The sequence below is a fragment of the Mobula birostris genome, chromosome 7 (assembly GCF_030028105.1).
Source record: "Mobula birostris isolate sMobBir1 chromosome 7, sMobBir1.hap1, whole genome shotgun sequence".
Taxonomy (NCBI): domain Eukaryota; kingdom Metazoa; phylum Chordata; class Chondrichthyes; order Myliobatiformes; family Myliobatidae; genus Mobula; species Mobula birostris.
The window spans coordinates 81,359,972-81,379,526 of NC_092376.1; the positions used below are offsets into that span (position 1 = coordinate 81,359,972).

Consider the following 19,555-nt stretch of genomic DNA (forward strand, 5'->3'; position numbering starts at 1 on the left):
ACCTCACTCTGTCAAGCCCTGTGTAGCAGCTGGATTGCATCAGCCACTCAACGTTAAGAGAATTCAAATACAGGCAACTTCCTCTCCCCAGGCTACCTTGGAAGCCTATCATCCTCAACTATTATCTGCACTGTCAAAGAAGATCCAAAATGGGAAGTTATTTTAGAAGGTTCTAAGCTCTGATGAGTTTGATAAGATAGATGCTGAGAGGATGATTCCTCTCATGGAGGAATGCAGCTTTGGAATAAGGAGTCATCAACACAGTCAGAGATGAGAAAGTATTTTTCTCTCAATATGAATTTTGGAGTGCTTTACTCCAAGGAACTGTGGAAATTAAATATTGAATATACTTAAGGTGAACACAGAGAGTTTTAGTCAGCAGGTACATATGTCAAAGCTTGTAGGGAATAAGAAGGAAAACGACAAGGTGAAATTAGCAATGATACTAAATGGTAGAGCAGGCTTGAGTGGATAAATGCCCTCCTGCACGTATTTCTTAAATTCTTTTGTTTTGACATTATCACAGTATGCTAAATAAAGGTTCTTTAATCCAGTAATACCCAAGACCAGGAATGTTATTTTGAAAGAGCTCATTTCAAAGAAATGAGAGAGTAGCGTCAGGAAAATGATGAAAGATTTTTAAAGAATAATATTTCAGCAGAAGGCAGTAAAGTGTGTGCTGCTGAATATATAGGATAAATAAATTCCAAAAGCCAACTAGATCAAACGAATCAAACTTCAACAACAAAAAATATAAAATTTGATGAAAAGAAAAAATAAAGTACTTATTCTAATACTGCAGGAAACTCAAGAAATAGCTCTTGTGAATGAATACAAGAAAAAGCAATAAACATGATTATAGTAGTGAAGGGAAATCTGATGCAAAAAAATAACAAAAACAATAGAAACATTTTTTCAGCTACAGAAAAAGTGAAAATCATCCAGTAAATATCAGAAACAAATTGAAATTGATACTCTGGAAATTTCATACATACGTAGAAAGTATAATCAATGTGCCCTCTTTGGATAAGCATTGTTTAAGTAGAATTGAGAAAAGATTGTAACTCCTAAGGAGATATGATCTAAAATTTTGCTGCAAAATAGATCGAAGGCTGTTTGAGTAGCTGAGGGCAGTGATTTACTTGGAGATGTTTGATGCAAGGAGTAGTGTTAAGCCCCGAGCGTGTACAGGAAGCACAAGCTTAATGTCTGATCTCCAGTAGGACAGGAAGGCTTCAGGCAGTGACCTTCAGCTGGAATGCAGGATGGACACTGGAGCAGGCATCTCACATCTCCAGCAGATGAGCAGGCCTTATGGCAGCAGAAGTGGGAGCACCTGAGCAGTTAGATTCTTCTTCTACCCAACCATACTCAGAAGAACGTGTAGACATTGGACACATCAATGACAATTTGATGGCTGGTTTCAATGGCTTTGCAATAGACTCCCTAACAATGGTCCAGTATAGAGCAGCACTTTAATTTACAATTGCACTTGTAGTCTAAGTCCAGATAACATTCATTGGCATTTATGAATGCTTCAATTTTGTATCAGCAATGTCAACCCTGCTTCACACACTGATCGATTTCACTGCGGTGGACTCAGCCACATCTGTGCATAGGTATGCCTTGTGTACAGGGTTCACCAATTCAATTTCTGACCTCTGGACATGAAGCACAGATCATGTTTCTCAATCAGCAACAAATCAATTGTGTGGTGCATAAGAAATATGCGCTGTAAGATTGAATTTCTTAGCCAATGACTTCATAATAATAGGGATGGAAACCTTGAACAAAATAAACAAGCTTCAAACCAATAAATCATTGGAGTCGGATGATAATTTTGTAAGGGTGCTATTAAGGTCAAATCACAAGCTAATCAACAACAGGGAGGTGCCACGAAATTGGAAAGCAAATTAATGTGGAGTAGTTTTCAAAATGGACGTTCATATAGAACCAGAGAATCAGAAATCTATTTGTCTTTTCTATTCCATTTCAAATCATCATTGAGAAACTGGGAATCACCTTTACATCAATAATCTAGTTGACAGCAAATGAGATGGATTCAGAAATGCAATATTCTCCTGTTGTCTGGGGAACTCATAGGATAAGTCACCAGGATATGATGCATTTCAATACCCACAGGATTTCTGGTAACGTTTCACGTGGAAGGCTATCAATAAACTTGGAACCGTGTAGATGCTGTGCGACAAGGACAGACAGCGCTGGAAATGCTCAGCAAGTCAGCCTCGTGTTAGGACTGAAATCAGGAAGTTCTTCTGTGCATTGAAGGTGATCAGCAGAAGCTTTGTGATACATTTTGGAGATGGTGTGTGGTGTCAGCTTTCCAGTGGTGTTAAGTAGTTTCCTTGACAATCTTCAGTTGACACCAGTGAATTCAAAGTGTGTGAAGTTATATTATTGCAATCTAAACAACTAAAAAGTAATTTAAGCAGATTCTCTTTATGTCACATAATGTAAAAGTCATACATATTTACATACACATATTCCACATTATTTCCAGAAGAATGGTATTTCTCATATTCAGTAACTTCAGGTTCAGTCTTTTAATTGACTCTCAAACACTGAAATGGCCCCTAATATTATGAAGGTTGTTGGTGTTGTGGTCACCTATTGGCTTGATGAATCTTGCTATGTGACATCTTGACTCGACTCATTGATGTGTATCTGCTCAGTGCTGTTTCCAGATCCAGCTCTTGTCATCACACATTTCTCTGAGAAGTTGTGATCTGTTCCTTGTAGCTATCACTCCAGCATTTACACTTGTAGACACTCCCAATCTCTCTTCTAATTTGCACAAAATATCCACTAAAACTGCAGCCATGTACTGCCCACTTCTGTGTGATGTACCTGCTCATTTGCTTCAGTACTCTTACTTTCTAGTGTTTTCTTAAAGACTTTACAGTTTGTTGTTCAGCTCCAAATCATGATTTTGCTTTAGTTTCAACTGCAGTCTCACTTTTGTTCCCTCTTGCAAACTAATCTATAGCGAGCTCAAGTACACGGAACGTCTGCAACCCATCAATGACACTACTGGGACGAATCCCGTGAAATATGGCATTATATGCCACAAGAAATTAGGTAAAGAATGATAGATGGGCCTGATTTTTTAAAAAAAGCTCAGAAAACTGTCTCTTCAAGGCTTCCTTAATATCTTTCAGCTTCACCATTAGAGGCCGGATGGTATGAGAGAATTAATGAATGCTTGATGTAGTTATGCTTTATGAAATGTTCAAACCCATGTGACATGAGTTGAGGTTTGCTACTCTCGGGTGTACCATCTGTTACAAATATCTGTTGTAATACCTCAGCTGTACTTTCTCCTGCATAGTCCCACATGTCACATTTAAATTTGTTTAGAATAAACATTGATTAAGACTGAGAAGTTGTCATTTTCTTTCTGACTAAAATCGTCAGGACTTCAGGGTATCTGATGGTTTTGCTCCGCACTCTTCAAAGTCATTAAATCTTGTGGATCCTTCATAACATCTGGCCAATATAAAACACTTCCAGTCATATTGTTTACATGATCTGAATGTGTTTCATTGGTAATTGCCTTGGGGCATTTGGGGTGATTAACCTGTGTCAGCATGTGTCTCTAGAGTAGGGCAATGATGTAATTCTGTTGCTGTAAAATGGTTACAAATTTACATATGGAGACTTGCGGTATGTGAACTGATCCAACCTTTGAGAGTTTTCAATAGACTCTTTTCAAAAGTCTATCTTTCCATATTATCTCAGTGATATCTGTGATTTCTTGCAAGGAAAAAAAGTAAATTCTTGTCAGGGTCTTCATGTGATAGACTAGTTAGAGCAGGGAGTAAATATATCATACCCAGAGCAGCTACACATCCCTTGGCTGACTGAGAAATAGGCTGTTTGAAGATTAAAATGTTTAATTTGATCTAAATCCATTGGCCAGTGGTGATCGCTGCTCTTATGCATGGTTATGAGAGTTGGACTAACTACAGCACACATCCTGAGGGATTTATCCTATCTTTACAATTTAACATACTTCCTCTCTTTGCAGGGATTCCAACAACACTCCTTTAATCAGTTATTCTGGCTTTGGATCCTCACAAAATCACTTTCTTCCAGCACACAAAACACTCTGCTGCCATGAAGAAAAAGAAGCTTAATGAATAGTTGCCATTGCATCTGTAGCAAGAATTCAACTATTTGCGTTGATACGGTGCTGATCTTGCTTCAGGTACGGAGTTTTCACTGCTGCCTTCTGTCTATAAGCTACCATTATATTAGTCTATTCATCATTTAAGCTACATATATCCATTTGATGCTTGTGTATTTTTAACATTAGCCTCCACTTTGAGAATATTTTTAAACATAAAGAAAATTTCCATTATTTCCAAATATGCTGTGATAAACTCATGCACAGTTGTGCACATCAAAGCTGTCCAAGGAGTATCACTTCTCTCAAGCTTCCATTTTGCGTGAATTTTTACACAGGCAGCAACCTTTTTGAACTCACAGCTTCTCTGCCCTATGCTCATTTCAGGTGTGCTTAATCTCCCTCTGTGTTCCAGGCTAATGCTATCTGTGTTCTAAATTACTGCTACTTACATAGATTCATTGGCTCCCTGTGTACCAGGAAATCTTTAAACCCATGCCATTTTCTCTCCTGATTGATTGAGTCTGAGAGACATATGGAAAGTGCCAATGATCAACAATACTCAGTAAATGCTTCAAAGAGTTTCTGTACATCAGTGTTTCTGTTTTCTGGACCTTCCTATACATTGGTTCTTGAGACCATTTGGCGACTTCCATGAGCTGAGTTTGTGCTGGTAAGTATTATCTTCAATCTCTAGAAATGACCAGAATTTTCAGAGCATGTGTGCTTACAGTATAAGCATGATGATGTCATTACATAACATGTGATTCATTTACATATCTTTGTACAAGTATACAACAGTACTATGGGAAGAATTAAATTATTCAAAAAACAATTTCACCTTTCAATATTGTCGTTAGACTCTTTTCAGATGGATTAGTGAATCATAAAATCATGTATCACGGCAAACTAAGTCCCTCTCCGACCCTTTCCCAGTAGCTTTACAATTGTTTTCCTCACAATGTGCATTTATCCAATTCTTTCAAAAGTCACAGTGGAGTGCTTCCACCTCTTACACGGCAGGCAGTGCAGTCCAAAATCCAATAGCACACAAAAAGACTATCCTCATTAATTCTCTTCCATTTTATTTTGAGCCTGTGATGTTCAGTTCTTGACCATTCCAACAATGGAAACAACCTCTATTATGTGCTCTGATCAGATCCCTCATTGTCTCATATACCACCAATATATCTCCCTTCTTCCTCCTATAACAATTCAAAGTAAACAGACCATGACTCCCAGTCTATTCTTATATCAGCAGTCCCCCATTCCATGGGACATTCCAATAAATATCCTGTGCTCACTGCTTCCTCATCTTTTGACAATAGGGTATCAAACACTCTCATAGAAGAGATTAGACTAGTATTATATAAAGGTTCAAGATGACATTCCTGTTTTTATATTCTGAGCCTGTATTGATAACACCTAGAAATGTGTATGTAAGGATGAGCCAAGATGCAGTTCCACTTGTGGACGTACCATTCCAGTCGTCTACAAGTTGCCTTCAACCTCCTACGTTGTGCGGGTTTCAACTCATCCAAGCCTTTTGTTGAAATGCCTCCCCATGTCAAGCCCATTCATTCATCATTTACATCAATTCATTGCTCTGTCAGCTCAAGGAGCCATTTACAGAGGACTCAGACATTCCTGTCCCTCGCACTTTGCTGTGCGACATGGAGCAGGTACTCTTACAACGCTTAGGAAAATTTAGACACATTTCTTGAATCACCGCAGCACAGAAGTTGTAGACCAAATATGGGTAAATGGGAGCAGTATGGAGAAGTATAGTGGTCAACATGGATGTTCAACTGATGGGCCTGTTTCTCCGCATATGACTCTATGATTGCATGAAGTCTACTTGAAAAGAGACAAGGTGTCAAACAATGGAATAAAACGGGGGTTGGACTGTGTAGGTGGTTCTTGCAAGGAGCCAACAAAATATAATGTCTGAAATGCCTCCTTCAGTAACGTATAATGCAATAACATTTACCTATTTACAAGATTTTATGCTTGCAATTTTGTTTTTACTTAGTGGAATCTATTTAATTCTGGGGTCTGTTAATCTTTGCTCACCTCAACAATACAAGACGTGAATAGGTCATGACTTAATATACAACTAATTATTCATTATCCTGCTCCTACACAGTTCGGGAACAATACCATGGTCAACTTCATTATGAACAAAATTACAATTTGCTTTTGGAATTAGAACACAGCATTAAGTGATTTCATTTGAACAATACATAATGGTATCAGTATTTGCTGGTTTCAAGATATCAATAATACTCAATTCTCAGGAAATACAATCCGTGAAATCTAGTCCTCTCTAGTTAATATGGCAAAGTAATTACGGCTCTTCTCACTGAAGTCTGGGGGAATTGATTTTTACCTTATATTTACTTCTGAAAATTGGATTGAGGATGCTCTATGAGATTGGATTTGGGAAGCTTATGCAGGATTCTGTTCAGATCAGAATGATTGAAGTGCCCTGCCAACAAGCTAAGGAAAGGCCTTTAGGTTAAGGTAAAATGCTTTTTCTAAATTGTCCACTGAATGTTTAGGCACCTGGCTGATTTTCTCTATGAACAACAAAAGTCCTCAAGGATACTGGTCCAGAATATAGCAGGAAGTATTTAACGTTTACAGGTACAATGGAGCTGCCCTACCAGTGTTTCTGGCATTGTTCCAGCACAATACACATCTGATATAATACTGAACAATAGTAGGGCAAAGAGCAGGACTAAAAATTTAAAGAATATCATTGGATTTAGATCTTAATACCTACCCATCACGTGTCCCATGAATGTAGTGCTGGGTTTTCTTGAACTGCCAGTAGTTCCATAGAACTGAACTGAATGATTGCTTAAGAATCAACCAGGCGATATTGTAGTAGAGTTTCAAACAGGCGAGTCTCAGTTAAAGGCACCCAGACTTTTTTTTTCCTGAAAACAAGTTAGGTTCTATGGTAATTTTACACCTTCATGCTCATTTTTACTGATAATACTCTTTCTAATTTTACATTTTTAAACTATTTATACTGTATACTTGCAAATTATTATGGTGAACTCTACAGATCATTAATCCCAATTTTTGTATTACTCTACACAGCAGCTTGGTGAACATTCTAATTTAAAACATGAGTTTAATTGTTTTATAGACATCTATAATTATGATAAAATGCTTCTATCTTTAAATGTACATCTTCATCCAGCAGCCTGCTATTTTCCAATTTGCCTTTTTTCAACATGACTATAACTTTCACAAGGGGAGAAAAACTATTTTATAATTGAATGCTCTCTCCCCGATGAGGTTAAATTATTTTAACATTATTAGTAGCTGATGTTATTTTCTGACAAAGACCTCACTTTCTTTGCAATTGTAACTGAATGCCTTCTGTTATTCTGTACATCAGCCTATCAAGATCAACAGGTTACTTCAACCAGACTGAATGACATTCAACACAATTGACAATGATACTAAAGAAAGCAGAGAACGCATCCAAAAATTGAACAATTATTATAGAGCTGCAGATAAATTTAATTCCAAACTTATTTCATTAATAATGTATTCAGAGAAGGTAATTGTATTCAGAAAAAGGATTGTGGTCAGCAACACAGCATATTGCATATTGGTATTTAGTTTATTCCTGTCATATGTATTTGTATATTGTGGAAAAAACTTTATTTCATTTGCCACCCTTGCAGATAATTTCACAACATATGTATATGCAAAACAGTAACAGAATGCGGAATATAGTGCTATAATACAAATAAAGAGAAAGTATAGAATAGATAGAATATAAGGTGTAAGTGCCATGACAAGGTAAATAGTGAGGTCAAGAGTTTATCTTTAATATACAAGGGGCTCATTCATTAGTGTTACATGTGTGGGATAGGATTGCCCAGAAACCAAGCAATGTGTCATTTCAAGCTTTTATATCCACTGCCTAATGAAAGGGTGGAGAAGAGGGCATGTCCAGGGCGAAAGTGGCCTTTGATTTTGTTGGCTGGTTTTCTGAGGCAGCGAGAAGTGCAGACAGAATCCGTGTGAGAAGGCTGGGTTTTTGTGACGTGCTGAGCTGTGTCCACAATTGCGCAATTTCTTGCCATGCTATTTCATGATTTTTGTGGAATGCTTTTTGTAGTGCACCAATAACTGTTTTATGAGGGTCAATGTGGACATGTCAAACTTCTTCAGCCTTCTGAGGAAGTAAAGGCTCTGAAGCACTTTCTTGATTATGGTGTCTATGTAGTTGGATCAGTACAATTTATAGTGGGTGAAACAGAGTGAATAGTTCAAGTATATTTTAAGTTCAGGTATATTATATAGTAAGAGTACTACTGCACAGAAAAACCTGATCTTTCAGCCCATCCAGTACCTACCCAACTATTATTCTGCTAGTCACATTCCCATCTCTGTCGATTCATCTACAACTCACCAAACATCTCTTTCTTCATTGACATACTCCGTGTTACAGTAATCCATGGGTGAAGTTCATGGGAGAAATTAATTCAGAACTGATGGTGGAAGTTCAGCAATCTGATTTACCTTCTACATTCAATGGTATGATTTATTCTAGTCAATCAGAAGCACAGAGGGTTTCTTTAGTTTTTTAAAGTTGGCTTCATATTAGATAATGGATTTGGGGTGGACAACATGAAATATACTTGGATTTATCTAAGTACATATCCAGAGGACAGACCAATACAGTTGACATGGTTTGATAGAGACACAGATGGACATGTGATCCACTTAACAATGAGAGAAAAGAGCACAATCTGCCATGTGTTCCTTGTGCCCCACTAATTGTCCTGTAATGTGATGGACATTCAAACAGTTGGTTAAGTTTCACCATCCAATGCTCAAGTAGTTCACTGACTGGACTACAAAGATTTGTTGGAATTCTTGGTTCTAAAAATTCACTCAGATCATAGCTAGGTTTTGATCTCCAAAATTCAAAGTAAATTTATTATCAAAGTACTGGTCACCATATACCACACTGAGGTTCATTTTCTTCTAGGTAATCACAGTACAATAAGGAAAAACAATAGAATCAATGAAAAACTACACACAAAGACTGACAAAGACTGCAATAGAAGACAAACTATGCCAATGCAAAAACAATAGCAATGACAATAATGAATAAATTAAATAAGTAATGCAGAGAAGGTGAGTTGTAGAGTTTTTGAAAGTGAGTCCATAGCTTGTGAAAACTTTTATTGAAAGGACAAGCAAGTAGGCAGAGGAGGTGGGTGACTGTTGGTAAATAAGGAGATCAGATCCTTGGAAGGAACTGACATAGGATCCGTAGCTGCAGAATCCTTGTGGGTACAGTTAGGAAATTGCAAAGGTAAGAAGACTCTGTTGGGAGTTATATACAGGCCTCTAAACAGTAGACAGGATGTGGGATATAAATTTTAAGGCATGTAATAAGGACAATGTTATGATAGTCATGGGGGATTCCAATATGCAGGTAGATTGGGAAAATTAGGCTGGTGCTGGATCCTCAGAGAGGGAATTTGTAGAATGCCTACAGGATGTTTTTTTAGAGCAGCTTGTGGTTGAACCCACGAGGGGAAAGACAATTCTGGATTAGTTGTTGTGTAATGAACCAGACTTGATTAGGACGCTTAACGTAAAGGAGCCCATGGGAGACAGTGGTAAAATATGATAGAGTTTATCTTGCAGTTACAGAGTGAGAAGCTAAAATCAGATGTATCAGTATTACAGTGGAGTAATCTGACTTACAGAGGCATAAGAGAAGAGCTGGCGAAAATTGATTGGAAGGGGACACTAGCAGGGATGAAGGCAGAACAGCAATGGCTGGAGTTACAAGGGCAATTCAGAAGTGCAGGATAGATAGATAGATCCCAAAGAAGAATAATTATTCTAAAAGGAGGATGAAGAATTTAAAACAGAGTTTCATAGGTTCTTGGTTAGTCAGAGTGTCAGTAGTTATTGGAAGAAGGCTGGAGAATGAAGTTGAGAGGGATAATAGGTCAGCCATGATGGGGCAAAAGATCAGGCAGAGAAGACTTGATGGGCCAAGTGGCCTAATTCTGCTCCTATGTCTTATGGTCATATGGATTCAGTTCAGAGAAGTTATCCATGTTAGTTCAGGAGCCTGAAGACTGCAGGGTAATAATTGTTTCTGAACCTGGTGGTGTGGGACTTAGGCTTCTGATAGCAACAGTGAAGAAAGAGCGTGGGCTGGGGGTCCTTGTTAGTGGATGCTGATTTCTTTTGGCTGTACTCCTTGTAGAAATGCTCATTACCAGTACATCTACATGGCCCAATGATGCCCCTCTTCTGAGTCCTGCCATGCCATGCCATTATCTGTCCCATTTCACAGAGATACCTAATAAAACCACAAAAACTGCATACATATGGGCCAGTGTTATGTGTATTGGGCATGAGTCCTGTCTAGTTGAAAAGTCGGTTCTACATTTCTCTGTCCATATAGTTAACACCAACTGATGAAAATTTACAGTTCCAAGTATGGTAAAAGAACCAGATCCACAAATTAGCATCCTTATTCTCTCAAATCTTTAGTGATTAGCAAAATTGAAAAGAAATTTTAAAAGAAATGAGAAGAAACAGTTTCCTGCGGTATATAGTGTTTCCACTAATAAGAAATGTCAGCAAGTTCAACCGCTGCTCTTGTATTTGGGAATGAGTAAAGATAATATATTATAATCGATCAACATTTTACATGTATAAAGCTCGAAGATATTTAAGAGAATTCATAAACACCACTGTTCAAAGTACCAAACACATTTTGATAATTTAAAAACTATTCCACTCAACCTGGGGTTTGGAAAGTACTTATGTATCATTTTTGAAGTATATATCTCCTATTTTCACACTAGAAGTATTTTGTTGCTTTGAGTAAATCTCGGATTATTTGGCACTGCATCACTGTGGTTGTTCTCTTACAATAACAGCAAAATGCTTTGTAATTGTGCTTCATCGTACAAGTATACAGAGTTAAAATTTGTTCACTTGTGAAGGAACATAAAAAATAACAAACTGAACAATTATGTATCACAAAAGCGAAACATCCAATAAAACCAACTGTACGAAAATATATAAAATAAGCCACATTTTATGTTTCAGACCTTTGAAAATGTAATGGCAAATTGCATTTATAAAATAAATAAGCAAACATGTTGGCGTGTGGCCAAGTGGTTAAGGCATCGGTCTACTGATCTGAAGGTCGCTAGTTTGAGCCTCAGCTGAGGCAGCGTGTTGTGTCCTTGAGCAAGGCTCTGCAACGACACCAGTACCAAGCTGTATCGGCCCTGGTTCCCTTCCCTTGGACAACATCGGTGGCGTGGAGAGGGGAGACTTGCAGCATGGGCAACTGCTGGTCTTTCATACAACCTTGCCCAGGCCTGCGCCCTGGAAACCTTCCAAGGCACAAATCCATGGTCTCACGAGACTAACGGATGCCTTAAAAAAAGCAAACAAAGAACAGCATATCTCAGGAAAGTAGTAGAAGTTCAAATTGGAGATACATAGTTGGGCTAGTGACTCAAAACTTCATGAGAAGTAAGTTTTAAGAGGGCTCTTAGCGAAAATGGAGAAAGATATTTAAGGAAGGAATGACGGAGTTTAGGCTCTCAGCAGCTGAAAGTATGGCTGCCATCGTTGAACCAAAGTCATCTAGGGAGCCCAGAGGAGGTTAAAAAAAACTTGAAAATGTTGCAAAGCTGAAGGAATTTTTAGGGCAAGGAAAGGTCATTAAGAAATCTAAATATCTGCAAGAGGTGTGCTTTAAGAAGGCAACATCCATCATCACAGATCCCTACCCTCTGGTCCATGCAATCTTCTCACAGCTGCCATCAGGAAGAGGTAGAGCAGCCTGTAATCTCACACCACCAGGTTCAGGCCTACGTCCCTTCAACCATTTCAGTTCTTGAATCAACCTGCACAACTCTATTCACTACATTTCAGCAAACTAAAGCCACATTGATTATTTAGCACTGTGATGGATCAGTTTTTGTTCTAATTGTGTTATTTATTGTAAAAAAAATTAGTTTAATTTATGTTTGTTTAATTATGTTTTTCTGTTAGTGAGGGCAGCAAAGGCTACAGGGAGAAGACTGGAAAATGGAGCTGAGAGCAAAACTAAATCAGCCATGATGGAATAGCATAGTAGGCTTGATGGGCCAAATGGCCTATTCTGCTCCAGTATCTTATGGACTTGTATGATGCTATGTGCCTGTGATGCTACTGGAAATAAAACTTTTATTGCCTTGTGTGCACATGTGTACTTGTGTGTGTGACTATAAACCCAACTTTGGCATTCACTTTGAAAATCAGCGTAGTTCCACTTCCATAGGGGTAATAGGTGAAAGGGTCATAATCTGTTATGATGGATGTACTGGAGTTTCAAATGGAGGTATGTTGTGAGGAAGGCTGGAGAAGCTTGGAGAAGTTCATTTTGGAGATGGTCAAAAACTTCAGCAGAAGGTAATCTGAGGGACTACTTATATACAATATTACAGCTTCTTCACTAGTTGGAGGAAACTGCAGGAAGTGACCAAATGTCACAGCGGTTTCACTATACAGGTGGACCTTCACTACTCTGACTACCTGTAATCCGGTTCCTTCGATAATCCGCACTGATTTAAAATTTTCTGCGCAACTGTAATTTCAAATTTTCCGGGCCATTGTACCAATGTGCTGCGCGTTGTTTTGGTTGCGCTAGATCTGTTCGAGTGTTGGTGCGCTCTTGTAAGCACAGACAGATGATTCCTGCTTGATTTTCTGCATTTATTAATATCATTTTTGTGAGGCACGGCCGCCCTGCACCCGCCCATCTCATCTGCTAGCGGCGGGGAAGCTGGCACGTGCTGGGTCGGTCTACCTTCTTGCCCGCCTGCCGGTAGTCATGCACTGCCCTCCAGCGTCGCCCGGCCGGCGCTCCGTTCTCTTCTGCCTATCACCTCAGATTGGACGTGGTGACCTGCTGAATTTAAGCATATTACTAAGTGAAGGAAAAGAAACTAACGAGGATTCCCTCAGCAACTGCGAGTGCAATGTAGCCTTTGGGGTAACTGCAAGTCTGTGTCTTTGCTATCGCTTAGCTCATGCTTGAGTGCTGGTAGTGGGTGCGTTCTATTTTTTGCCGGTGGGGAGGGGGATTGTTGCTCGCTGCCGCTTACGCGCGGGAGGGAGGGGAGTGGGGGGGACGAAACTTAGGGGTTCTAACATTTAACTGTGGTTCATCCCTTGGGGCACTCCTCTGTTTCCGTAGATGGTTGCAAATAAAAGCATTTCAGGATTACATTTTATACATTTCTCTGACATTAATTGAACCATTGAATCCTTTGATATTTTAAAGGTATGATGAGGCGGGTAGCTATTGCTTAATGTGATCCTTCTGTAATTCGGCATCTTCACTAATCCAGCACTCTTCAGGTCCCAATGGTGCCAGATTATAGAAGGTCGACCTGTGTATCGATAAGAGGGAAGTTGGAAAGAAGGCCTGAATGCAACTTCATCTGGATGGGATCTTGGACTGTATATGTGGATGATATAGTCAATGGTCATAATGTAGATAAAATCTATCTAGGGTGAAGGATAGTTTTTTGGTGACTTCAGAAATAACAAGGTTAGACTAGGTGGAGAAGCACTGCAGGGAACGCTGTAGCTGTATCATGCTATATCAAAACCTGCCTGATGATCGGGTTAGGCATTGGAGGACAATGACAAAGGGTCACTGGTCTGAAAAATTAACTGTTAAAAGAGAAACAGAGTTGTTGTCTGAACTGCCAAATGTCTCAGAAGGACAATGAACCTATGAAGTAAAAGATTATAGACAGGTCCAGGGATGCTTCATGATCTTATTTGTAGTGGATGTCATTCATGATTTGAGACAGTCATTGTAGTCCCATGTCAGGGCTTGAAATCTTATTGAATATATCTAGGTGTGGAAATGTATTTATTTATTTTGTTTGAAGTGTGAGTGCTGCAAGATATTCAATGAATTTGGTAAAGATAATGAGCTTAGAGACATAGATGTAGTTTTAAAGGGCAGAGGATGGGAAAGGGGTGACAACAGTTTTGAAATTAGGAGGGAAAGCATAGCAAGAGAGAAGGAAATTGAGTGATCAATAGTTTACTGATAATGTCAAGAGTCTAATGAACAAGATGAGGAAAGGTATGAAGGAAACTGTATTGCCTTCCTATTCTGAGCGTGTGACCCATCCCCCAGCACAAGGTCTTTAGGAAAGTGACCAAAGTAGAACAGACAACTATCTTCATGAGGCTGTGATGGACACATTGAATGACATCTTAACCTTGAGTGGGGATAGTTAAAAGCTTCTGTAAACCCGTGGTCACTGTCTCAGATGTCATTTGAAAAGACTGCACGGATAATCTGCTTGCCAACAGTATCAGACTGCTCTTTGTGTAATATTCACATAACTTTGTTCATACAGTGCATTTCAAGTCAAATCAAATCAAATCAAGTTTAATTATCATTCAAACCGTACATAGGTACAGCTGAACGAGACAGCATTTCTCTGAGGCCAAGATGCAAAACATTCAAAATAGCAGGCAAAGATTCAAAAACAGCAGTGACATAATTCAAAATATTGAGCAAAGAGCATATTCACTCAAAAATGAACACATATAGCCCAAGACCCTGAGCATCAATGTCCAGCAATCTATGGTATAGTCTCATGCAATCTAGCCTGTCATTCCACTGCTTGAACATGGCAGGAAACGCTGACAGGAGAGGCCAGGCCCCAGCCGTGCGGTAGCACTTCTGCGTCTCTCACCCGGTCTGCAGCAGCAGGCAAGCCCTCGTCCTCGCTACAGCTGAGGCTGCACAGTTCCCATGTTGACTGTCCCTCCACCAGACAAGGATAACAGGCCTGCAGCAATTTACATTATCACTGTCCAACAGAGTCTTACAATCGCAGTCCAAGACAGTCTCCCACGGTTGTACTGCACCAACTCTGATGCTTCTGCGTAGCAGGTGGCAACATGGTCTGCAGCCAGCTCAGCTCCTCTGACCCCAAACTGGCTCCACTGATATTCTAACAGTCTCCTCCAACATCCTGACAGTCACTTTTCACGATATCCTGACCAGCTCCTTAGACATCTCGGCTTACCCCTTTGGTACCTCAGTTGGCACCTTCTCCAACCCCAGTCCAGCTACTCTGATTTTTATTTATTGAGATACAACACGGAATAGGCCTTTTCCGCCCAGCAATCCCCCAATTTAATTCTAGTCTAATAATGGGACAATTTACAATGACCAATTAACCCACCAAACAGAGAGGAAACCTGAGCACCCAGAGGAAACCCGCGCGGTCACAGGGAGAACGTACAAACTCCTTCCAGGCAGGAGTGGGAAGTGAACCTGGGTCAGTGGTACTGTACGCATAGTGACTGTTCCACCCCATAAAGTGTCAGCAAGTAATGTACTCAGTGCAAACTGCCTAGTCTATTGTTGTGTTCTCACGCTATCATCATTCCATGGGTTGATTATTGGTCTGCTAAATGCCACACAACTTATGTGGCCAGTCTAATTCAGCTGCTGGTCAGTGATGAACTGGGGAACACTGGTGGAGGACTCACTCATGGTGTCAAATGTTATCTGTAAGTGATTGTACTCCTTCATATTGCAGGTGGCCATTGCCCTGCACTTAGAGTACATGATGAGAATTTTACCTGCTATTTATCAGCGCAGTAATGTATAGGTCTTTCTGTTTTCAGGTCCAGACTGATTCATTTTGGAGGCGCTGTGAATAACTTTGAACATTGCACAAACATTGAGCACATCTATTTGAAACATTGCCGTAAGAAAGCAGCATCCATCATCAGAGATCCTCAACACGCAGGGCATGCTCTTTTCTCACTGCTGCCATCACATAGAAGGTACAGGAGCTTCAGGACTCACATCACCAGGTTCAAGAACAGTTACTATCCCACAACCTCTTGAACAAAAGGAGATAACTACACTCACTTGCCTATCAATTGAGATGTTCCCTCAACCAATGATTTCACTTTAAGGACTTTATCTTGTTATTTCATGTTCTCATTATTTATTGCTATTTATTTATATTTGCATTTGCACAGTTTGTTGTCTTCTGCACTCTGGTTGATCTTTATTGATCCTGTTATAGTTACTATTCTGTGGATTTGCTGAGTATGCCACAGGAAAATGAATCTGTGTTGTATGTGGGGACATGTTTGAAATTTGACAATAACATTTACTTGGAACTTTGAACTTTGAGTCATTAGTGAATGTCCCTCTTCTGTCCTTATTGTTTAAGGAGGCAGTTGATGAAGCTTTTGAAAGTGATTATGTTAGAACGCTGCCTGAGGGCCCCCTTCAATAATGTTCTGCGACTGAGATGATTAAACTAAACAGACATTTTTCTTTGTGTGCTGCGTAATTCTAGCCAGAAAAGAGCTTTTCCCTTGATTTTCATTGATTTTTAAATGTGTAATTCCTTTGAAGTGTTTTATACAATTCTTAAACGCAGGTACTAAATAAGGTATCTACCAGTTTCTAGCATCTACAGTCTGTTATGTCTTCAACATTAAACACAGAATAGAACTGCACAGGAACAGGCAGTTTTACCCATGATATTATGCTGAACCAATCAAGCTAATGAGAATTAGTGCCTTCTGCCTGCACACTGTGAATCTCATTGCATCTTCAGCATATTGATCTGCCTATCTAAGAGTCTCTTAAATACCTCTGTCATATCTGCCTCCACCACCACACCTGCAATGCATTTCTTTCATCTATCACTCTATATGTAAAAACAAACTTGCCCATGCCATATCTTTAGAATTTCCCCTCTCTCACCTTGTATGCATACACTCTAGTACTAGCATTCCAGCCCTGTAAAAAGATACCAGCCAGCTGTCTACTCTATCTACGTGTCTCATAATTTTATGAATTTCTATCAGATCTTTCCTTAGCTTCCTCTGATCCTGAGAAAACAACATTAGTTTGTCATACCTTTCCTATAATACATGTTCTGTAATCCAGGCTGCATCCTTGTAAATCTCTTCTGCACTCTCTGAAATGCCCCCACATCTTCCCTATAATGGGACGACAGAATTGAATGCAATACTTCAGATGAAGCCTAACTAGAGCTTAATAAAGCTGCAACATGATCTCCCTGACTCTTGAATTCAATTCTGCAACTGTTAAAGAAGTTGAGAAGCAGGACCTCATCTCGGGATTACTGCCTGTGCCACATGACAGTGAGTATAGGAATAGAGTGAGGTGGAGGATAAATGCATGGCTGAGGGATTGGAGCAGGAGGCATGGATTCAGATTTCTGGATCATTGGGACCTCTTCTGGGGATGGTGTGACCTGTACAAAAAGGACGGGTTGCACTTGAATCCGAGGGGGACCAATATCCTGGCAGGAAGGTTTGTTGAGGCTATTGGGGAGAGTTTAAACTAGAATTGCTGGGGGGTGGGAACCGAACTGAAGTGATGGAGGAAAGGGAGGTTGGCTCACAAATAGAGAAAGCTTGGAGACAGTACTAAAGGGAGGATAGGCAGGTGATAGAGAAGGGACGCACTCAGTCCAATGGTTTGAAATGTGTCTATTTTAATGCGAGGAATATCATGAATAAAGTGGATGAGCTTAGAGTGTAGATTGACACTTGGAGCTATGATGTTGTGGCCATTACAGAGACTTAGATAGTGCAGGGACAGGAATGGCTACTTCAAGTGCCAGGCTTCAGATGTTTCAGAAAAAATAGGGAGGGAAGCAAAAGAGGTGGAGATATGGCACTGTTGATCTGAGATAGTGTCACGGCTGCAGAAAAGGAGGAAGTCATGAGGGGTTGTCTATGGAGTCTCTGTGGGTGGAAGTTAGGAACAGGAAGGGTTCAATAACTCTACTGGCTGTTTTTTTTTATAGACCACCCAATAGTAACAGGGACATCGAGGAGCAGATAGGGAGACAGTTTCTGGAAAGGAGTAATAATAACAGGGTTGTTGTGGTGGGGGATTTTAATTTCCCAAATATTGATTTCTGCTTCTGTTTTATACCATATGCTTTCTTTACTAGCCCAGCATCTTCCAGGGAGCCATGGAGTTGGACCTCCAAGATCCTTTCACTCTCCCATCATCTTTGGAAGTCACCGTTTTTTGTCAATGTTTAAAGGCTGTGATTGAGCATGGAGTCAAGTGGTCCTGGCAAAATTCAAACGTAATGAATAGAAACTCAGCAAATCAGGCAGTATCTATGGAGGGGAATAAACAGTCGATTTTTCGAGCAGAGATTTTCATCAGGGCTGGCCACCAACTGTTCTCTGCAATAGATTCTGCCTGACTTGCTGAGCTCCTGCAGCATTTTGTGTGTGTTTCTCAAGGCTTTCAGCATCTGCAGAATATCTTGTGTTAATGAACAGGTTATTGGTGAGTATGAGTCTCTTGATGACACTTTTCATCACATTGCTGATGCTTGAGGATATACTGACTGTAATTAGTCTGATTGGATTTGGTCTGCTTTTTGTAGGCAGAGGACATCTGGGCAATTTTCCATGTTGTCATATAGTTGCCAATGTTATAACTGTACTGGAATAGCACAGCAAGAAGTGCAATTGATTCAGGGGCACATCATCATTACAATAACTGGGATCTTATCTGGTGTTATAGCTTTTGTTTTATAACATGCTCCCAGCTATTTCTTTTTAGCAAGTGGTGTGAATCAAATTGGTTGCAGATCATTCTCTGTGATAATGAGCATCACAAAACATTGGAATTCCAGCCCATGTACCACAAGGCTTTACTCTCTTCCCTCTTTCATGCATTAGCCCTCCTTAATTTAAATTTAAAATTTTAAGTTAATCTCCATACTTTTTCATTAATTTTCATCTGGCTCAGTGATGTCACAACAACAATCTCTTACTCAATGTCAGCAAGACCAAAGAGCAGATTATTGACTTCAGGAGGAGGAAACGAGAGGTCCACAAATCAGTCTTCATTGAAGGATCAGAGGTGGAGAGGGTCAGCAACTTTAAATTCTTTGGTGTTATCATTTCAGAGGACCTGTCCTGGGCCCAGCAGGTAAGTGCAATTACTAAGAAAGCACTGCAGTGCCTCTAGTTCCTTAGGTGTTTGTGAAGACTTGGCATGATATAAAACTTCGACAAACTTCTATGGATGTGTAGTGGAAAGTATACTGACTGGTTGCATTTTAGCCTGGTTCAAACGTACATTTATTATCAAAGTATATATGCAGTATACAACTCTGAGATTCATCTTCTTCAGATAGCCATGAAACAAAGAAAACCATGGAAGCTATACCAAGAAAAGCATCAACCCTACCATGCAAAACAAAATCACGCAGATGATAACATGATCATCAACACCCCTGCAGGCAAACAAAATTGCACTAATGGTAACAAGATCAT

General features: G+C 39.7%; 1 long non-coding RNA gene across 2 annotated transcripts in view; it reads left to right on the top strand.

Annotated features, from left to right (window-relative positions):
* The window catches only part of LOC140200770 (uncharacterized), a 53,969-nt gene extending 37,425 nt beyond the window's left edge, over window positions 1-16,544 (top strand). The window contains exons 3-4 of one of the 2 annotated variants that reach the window (XR_011886725.1): window positions 4,049-4,228; window positions 15,881-16,544. This is a non-coding gene — a long non-coding RNA (uncharacterized lncRNA). The remainder of the gene's footprint in view (window positions 1-4,048; window positions 4,229-15,880) is intronic. The other variant, XR_011886724.1, reaches the window with a different exon arrangement.
* The last annotated feature ends 3,011 nt before the right edge of the window (window positions 16,545-19,555 follow it).